Here is a 7,708-nt window from a genome sequence, read left to right as displayed (position 1 = left end):
AAAAAAAAAAAAAAAAAAAGAAAACAAAATCAAAATAACAACAACAACAACAAAAAGAACTCTGGAGGAGATGGTTTTAGGGACTATGGGGCATGGGTTAGAGGAGGAGCTGATACTGAAATCTGGTTTCCTAATTGGTTCTTGATTGTGTCAATAAAGATGGCAGAAGCCAATTGCTGGGCAAAGAGAAAGGTAGGTAGATGGAAAAATAAGGATCAGAAAAACACACTTTGTTAGCTTATTAAAGTAAAACATTATTAGAAGAATTTGGTCATTACAACTACCTAGTCCCAGTGTGTTGTATTCGCAGGTTCATTTTTAAACTATTTAATGTAGACTTCAAATTAATATAAATGCCCATTGTTGTATGACACAGCCAACGTGGTTTTCATCCTACATTATCATATGGAAAGGAGGCTTTTTCAGTGAGCTCTGCATCTTTCCATTTGAATCCAGCTTCCACATAGTAGCACTTAGTAAATGTTTATTGAAAGAGATAGCTAACGCAGAAGTCAACACAACACAGTAATTAGATTTGGGCAGATGGAAAAAGAGTCAATGATATTCCCAAAGAGCTATTATCTTGTGCCATCTTTTAGAGAGATGGGAAAAACAGAGGAGAATATTTTCAGTGAGAACATAATAATTTCAAGTCTAGACATGTTGACTTTGAGGTTTCTGAGACTTGGAAATAAAATTGTCAAATTCTGTGCTCAGTGATAGAAGGCTTCAGATACAAGATTCGTGGGGAATGACTGGAAACATTATTTTCTTTTATTTTGAGTACTTTTCTTTGAGACTGGGTTTTGCTATTCATACCCAGGCTGCCCTCAGACTTGTGAGTCTCCTTCCTCAGCTTCTAGAGTGCTATGACTGAGGTGTATCCCACCACATCGATCTGGAGTATTTGTGTTTGTATTTCTAGCATTTTAAAGAACCTCTATACAGACCTCCATAGCTTCACAGGATCTCTTTTATCATCACAGAACATGGAGAAAGCCTTAGAGGCTTCCAGGTTTTTGACATTCCTCTTGGTTGCCCTCTAGAGCGGCATACTAAGACCCTATAGCTGAAGATGCCACTCAGTTTGGATGGAGGCCATAGAGAAATTGATTTGGAAGGGAGGTGGAAACTTCTTTGCTGGCTAGCTTTTATGTGCCAAATGGTGTTGTATAGATTCCTGGAGAGAAAGGTGTCAATGATCTTACGCATCTGTGAATCCTACAATGCAAACCTGCCTATTCATGTTGTGCCCATTGGTCCAGTGGTTGCACAACTTTAAGGTGAAAACAATCCCTTCTTGAATTGGAGTTGAGGATCCCTTCAAAGAAAGGGATGTATGCCTGTTATAGAGAAAGGTTTAGATCCTACAGGAGAACTCACTCTTGTTTAGATAAATTGACATGGAGCTAAACTACATTCTAATTATTATGTTTATACACATGGGCAAATGCCTCTCCCAATCTCAATCAGAGAAACTTCTTTATGAAATGTCGCAGCGAAGGCAGAACTTATCACGCTGAAGGTGCTAAGAATAAGTTATATTTGTGGGCTCATCCTAAAGGAGATATTTATGCTACCTTCTCTTAAGCTTGAGGAGCATTATGGAAGATTGAACAGAAATAATATAAAAGATGGATGATAGAGAGAAGGGCTACAAAGTGTCATTTCTAGGGTACATTGTAAACAATGTGAACATAACCCAATAGCAGCCACAGTTGTCTGCACTGGGTCTACACATGTCCAGACTGCCCATCAATCAATCGTGGATTCTGGCTGAACTACTGGCTACTTATGGATTCTGGGAATAGATGGTCATTTTCTTCCTCTCTGTATCCAACAGGCTCCAGTGCATACTTCCCATATAGGTAGTGAGTTTCAAAACCAAAAACCAAAAGATTGAAGTATAGAAAAGGAACATTAGGGAGGAGGATTACACTGGATAGAGATAATAGACGGTAGGTATTGAACATAAAGAGAACATATTATATGCATGTATAAAATTATCAAATTCAATCAATCAATCAATAAAAATGAAAACATATAAAACAAAGGACTTGGCTATTATCTTGTGGCTATCAATTTATCCTCATGTTACTATAATTCATGATTTCTCCTATTTCACAACGGTTTTGGTATCTTAAGTTTATCTTCTCACTTTCTACACAGGCTCTCTGAAGTCAGCAAGGATGATAGGTCTTATTATTTTGAGCCTTTTTAATAAACTTAAAAATTTAGCCTAAGAATTCTAAGATTATCCATTGAACAAAAGCATATCTAAGCCAGAAAAAAAATATCTCTTTCTCCCTAGGAATAGCAGTCTTGGATGAAGATACGATGACTTTTATCCCATGTACAACCCTTTTTAGCTGCAGATTGCTTTAGCTCCCTTAGAACCATTTCCAGGGATCTCAATGTTTTGTGAAGTGCTGAAATTTACAGAGGGTGCATTGTTTTTTCTTATATTACTATGAAGCTTCTTTAAACATACAGAAAACATGTAATACGCATAATGAAAAAAGTGCAACTAGATGTGATTCACATTGTCCAGAGTCCAGTGGGTCAGTGATAAAAATGTAGATTTAGTCATTAATTTTCTGACCTTGACTAAACCATGTAACATATTTAAGCCTTGGTAACCTCACCTTTGAATAAGGGCATGCTCACCAGATTGTGTTATGTGAGAAAAACACTTTTTTTTTTAAGTAGAACTTCCATTTTATTTTTCCATGAAGTTTTCCTTCTGCCCTTACAAAACCATCTCTTTTCATAGGCTTTGGTGGGGGTCGTGGTACAGCGCCATCAGGTCTGAATCGTGATGGGGGTGTTGGGTCCTTCCGGGCTTCCTGGGATCGATTCCTGACGACCTTGCTATGGATGGCACAGCTCACACAGTAATGCAGCTTGACATAGAGCTTAGGAAGCACATAGGCGTCGAAGACACTTGCTTCAGATACGTCCCTGACAGCAGTGGCTTCTACAATGTTCTGAATGACAAACTTCTTAATGGCCTTATCCTTGGGCACACACCAGGCACAGTTCATGCAACGCATTGGCAGCACATGGCCGCGGCCATTGTTTTTTGGCACGACCATTGTTTCTTCTTTTTTTGGTCATCTTGGAGCCAAGACTTGAAGCGAGAAAAACAATTTACCTATAGTACCCCGGACACTGAGGAGCTTCAATAAACAATGGCTGTTACTGCCAAACAAAGAGAAGTGGCCAAGTTATGTAAATGTTAGCAGCCAGAGGCCATTGTAGATCCTTTGCTTTCTCATTATCTATTAAATGTGATTTCAAGTATTGTGGGCAGTGGATCTATTGTAACATTCTATTGAAATTCTGTTTAAAATGATCCCACCAAATCTCAAATGACTATTCATGTTACTTGATCTTTAAATAGAACCCTCTAATTTTGAGTATTAACTGGGGGATCTATCCCACATTGCAGAATCCACCATGCTTCCTGCTGGAGAGGCTGCTTGCTCTCACGGATGACTCTCAATCCATGACTCCTGGCTGCAGATGGTTGATTATGAGACTCATCTCCACATTTGCCTCCAGAAACTTGAGTGTTCTTCCCTCTAGGATCTGTTAAGAATAGTTGTCTTTCTTTAGACATCTTTCAATGTTGTCATAACATCTATAGCCTCAAGAAAGTCTCAAGAAACCCACTGATAAGCTTTTGTTTTCCAGAGGACATGCGTATTGTAAAGGAAAGTAGAAATGCTATTACAACCCACCATAGAAGAAAGATTATGTTTGTATTTTACTGTTATATTTTCTAAATTGCCATTTAAAAACTATAAGGTAAAAGTAATGCAAAATATAATAAATCATGTAAATAACTTATAAATAAATAAAAACATATTAAAAAAAACCAGTAAAACAAGATTCCCCCATCACTTTCTTCTTTTAAGATCATGGTGATCTAAAGAACACTCTAGAGATAAAGTATTCTATCTTGCTACTCAGAACTAACAGATTACACAGTTTATAAAGATATAATTTTGTTTATTATCTCTGGAAAATTCCAGAAGATTTTCTTATTGATATCCTGAGTCTAGCTTAGAACCCTGCTTCATATATGGCAATAGTTGCTATTATTTCTACCTTCTTCACATTCTTTCCCTCCAGAAACAGAGCTACCTTGGGTCCCAGTGAGGTAATATGGCATCCTTCCATAACATGGAATCAGAGTGGAGTGTGGGAAGAATAGAGGATGGTTTACTGAGGGTGACTTCTGAGGACTCATGCCTAGTCGGAGAGCAAGCTTGATTGAAAACCTTCTGCTGCAAAAGAAAGGATTGTTCAAATCCCAAGTGAATTATATTATATTATATTTCTGTCTTTATATTTGTTTTATGAGACCTTTTGTCTTCAAGCATTCAGGAAGTAGAGGCAGGAGAACCAGGAATTCAGTGCATTCATTGGTTAGAGAGTAAGTTTGAAACCAGCCCGAGCTAGCCAAGACCCTGTTTTAAACTTCCCTTCCCCCCAAGAGAAGTGAGAATGAGGAGGCGTCTCTTCAGTCTCCATTTTGTGTCCTCTGACCTTTACGTGTCTTGTAAGATGGCCTTCTCTCTGTTTCCCTTCTCTTCTGAGATCTGTATCCTGGATTTTGTCCCTACCATCTTACTAATACACTTCATAGAGCAAACTGATGCCTTCGTAGTAGTCATAGTTGAACTTTTGGGGCCACATCTAGGAATTTGGCAGGAATTTGATATTGGGCTTGGACAATGAAGAAGGCTCAAAGAAAATACAGCCAAGGAATGTATTGTATTCCTTGTATTTGGATCAACCTGATTAACCCCTACGCATAGTGATCACCGACTTTGTTTATTGCTTGAATTTTTGCCCTGTTTGTTCCTTGACTACTCTGTCCATGCCTTAAGGACAGACCATATTGTTTGTTTGTACCCAGAATGATATAAAAATGGAATAGAAAAAAAATTAAACTCCTCCTCAGCCTCAGAACTGGCTGGGGTCATGCTATAAATAGTGTTGTCTAATTGTCTTTTTTTCTTTTCAATCCTCACTCCTGCTCTGGAGAACCCGTTGACTGAGCTGGCTTAGTCACTCCTGCCCTCAGATTCATTGCACAATCAAGTCATTTAGCCCAAATGTCTCTGAGTTAGCATTTTTTCTTCCCACCTCCTCGAGCTCCTGATTTATTTACTTCTCTTGTTGTGTCCGGGTTGCATCGGGATCCCCAGGAGAACTCTTAAGAACTGCTGACCTGATGTAGAGAAACAAGAGTCTTTTATTAATTCAAGCCAGACTCAGATCACAAATCTTCCCACTGTACAGGATAGGGGTGTGACCTCACGCCTAGGGGTTTGACATTTTTATACAAGAATAAGGGATTCTTCGGATTTTAGGGTGTCGAGGAGGTGACAAGGGAAGTCATCTTTCAAACATGATATTGTTTGTTCAGGCGGAAGGCTGAATGGCGCAACTGAGAGTGGGAACTCTTCTGACCTGGGAAGTAACTTTATGGTGCTAGCAGGAACTAGTGTGTTTTTACAACTAGCCACAGTTGTCTCTGGACGCTTGATTACCCTCCTTCTCATCTCCCAAAATCCGGACCCTTATCTCTTCAAGGATGTTTGGTCTTCAATCTTCCTGAGAACAGGCGCCAGCTGCACTGCGAAATGCAATGCTTAACCTTCTATCAGTGAGAGTGCTGGTCTCAGTGACATGGGGGCCAAGAGAGGTTGCTGTTTGTCTATTCTCAAGCTGACATCTGTTGCTCCCCCCTGGGGAGGGGACTGAAAGGAGGGGGGTTCATTAGGGAGCGCCTCTATGAAAACGGGGATAGTAATATTCCAGCGCCAGATTGGGTCCTCTCTGAAAGGACTGAGAGGGGAGGGGAGCCCTGTGTTAGCTTTGGGAAAGAGCAGGCGGGTTGTGGGGTGGGGGTGGGGAGAAAGCGCAGAGGCAGAATGCCTGAGCTACTTCACTTTCCCAGTGGGCACAGAACATTCTTTTAAGATTCCCCTGTATCCCAAACCTGGGCTGTACATAAGCCAGAGAAAACTTTAAACACCAATGATGTCTGAGACGCACCTCAAGAGTCTCTATTTAATTGCTCTGGGATATGACCCAAGTATTGCGATATTTTATTAATAGCTCCCAAGGTGAATTTTATCATTTTGCTAAGACTGAGAACTATCTTTAACTGTAACTTGGGTTCAGGAAAGTTTATTATTTTCTATGAAGTGAAAAACTGGCTCAAGCTCTCAACCTGTTCTCATAAAATAACTATGGTTTCTGAGCATGGCATCCTTGCATTTTTTCTTTCTTTTTTTTTTTTTTTTTTTTTTGTTTTTTTTTTTTTTTTTTTTTTTTTTGTTTGTTTGGTTTTTTTTTTGTTTTGTTTTATTTTTCTATTTTTTTTTTTTACCTTTGTTTCTGGTTTCATCATTTTCTATCTCTTGCATGTCACCTCTCCACTCAGCTCATCCACTCGCCTCTTCTCTGTACACTCAGAAATAACTCTCGCCAGTTTTCCTTGTTGCCTATGTGAACCACACACAGAAGCCATTTTTTTATGGCGGCCCACATTACTGAAGATGGGAGCTGATGTGAAGCTTAATGTGAAGGAAAAAAGACACAAGGGATTTCTCTTAGTATCCTAGCTTCCTGTGATGTGCTTGAGTGGATAGACCTGATGCATTAGCCTTAACTATCTTCATGTGTTGTGCAAAATACTTTAGGTTTCTATCTCTTTCTTAGCTCACCTTTTAGGAACAACCTTCTCTTATTCGTATATTATTCATGTGGACTTTGTAGTTTATGAGTTTCCTGATAAAATTATAATCCTTCATGTATCTTGATTCCTCCACATCCTAGATGATAAACGTTCTTACTTTCAACTCTGCCTTGAAGTTCCATTTTTGTTTTCCCTTCATGCATTTTTGCTGGTCTGTTTGTATGCCTCACCACTGGGGTGCACCGCCAGCATGTCTCTCAGAGGAGGCAAAACACAGTCCGTAATGGGGGTCCTCAGTCTGTGTTTTCCAGGGTGGGAAACAGTGGGATCTGGGATGATTGCTGTCGTTCTCAGTCTTCTGTAGACCCAGGTGTCACTGGCATACTGCTGGGAATTGAGAACAGGATCCCAGGCCCATCCCTCCCTCAGAGCATGTCTGGCAGAAACGGGAAGGTAGCTTGGAGATTGGGGAGGAACCCTAGTTAGTTCTAAGTGAGAGAGTATGGAGGGGCTGGAAGAGAGAAGGTTTTCTCCTAGAGACTGAGGTATAACTCTTTACAATGAAGCTTCCCAGTCCCACCCCGTGGCAATCCTTGATGAAGAGATGGTTTTGATTGTTCAAATTGCTTCATTTGATGGTGTGATGGTGAATGTGAATGTATGCACGTCACTCTGGGTGAACCAGTGATTAAATACCTTTTAATGAGGAGGAAAGCCTTCACTGACTGAACACTAGGGGACAGTCTCCATTAGGATGGAGAACTCCAGGTTTTTTTTTTTTTTAAATTTTATTGCATTATGATGAGAAAAGTTACATGATTTCAGTTTATCTGAATTTGTTACCATTTAAAAACATATTTTAAGTAAATAGAATTAAATCACATTCTTGTTTCCCTTTTGTACCGGTACTCCTCCCAGAGAACCCCCTTCAATACCTACAGTATCTTTTTTTGTCATATTCTTTAAAATTTATAAAATATTGTAACAATA

The 7,708-nt window shown here is 39.5% G+C and overlaps 1 pseudogene; it reads right to left on the bottom strand.

Annotated features, from left to right (window-relative positions):
- Positions 1 to 3,117, bottom strand: part of LOC116089495 — a 57,257-nt pseudogene extending 54,140 nt beyond the window's left edge.
- Between the last annotated feature and the right edge of the window lie 4,591 nt (positions 3,118 to 7,708).

This window comes from Mastomys coucha, unplaced genomic scaffold, assembly GCF_008632895.1.
Source record: "Mastomys coucha isolate ucsf_1 unplaced genomic scaffold, UCSF_Mcou_1 pScaffold14, whole genome shotgun sequence".
Classification (NCBI taxonomy): Eukaryota; Metazoa; Chordata; class Mammalia; order Rodentia; family Muridae; genus Mastomys; species Mastomys coucha.
Note: the sequence above shows the minus strand (reverse complement) of the source record. Positions and strands in the feature narration are given on the sequence as shown.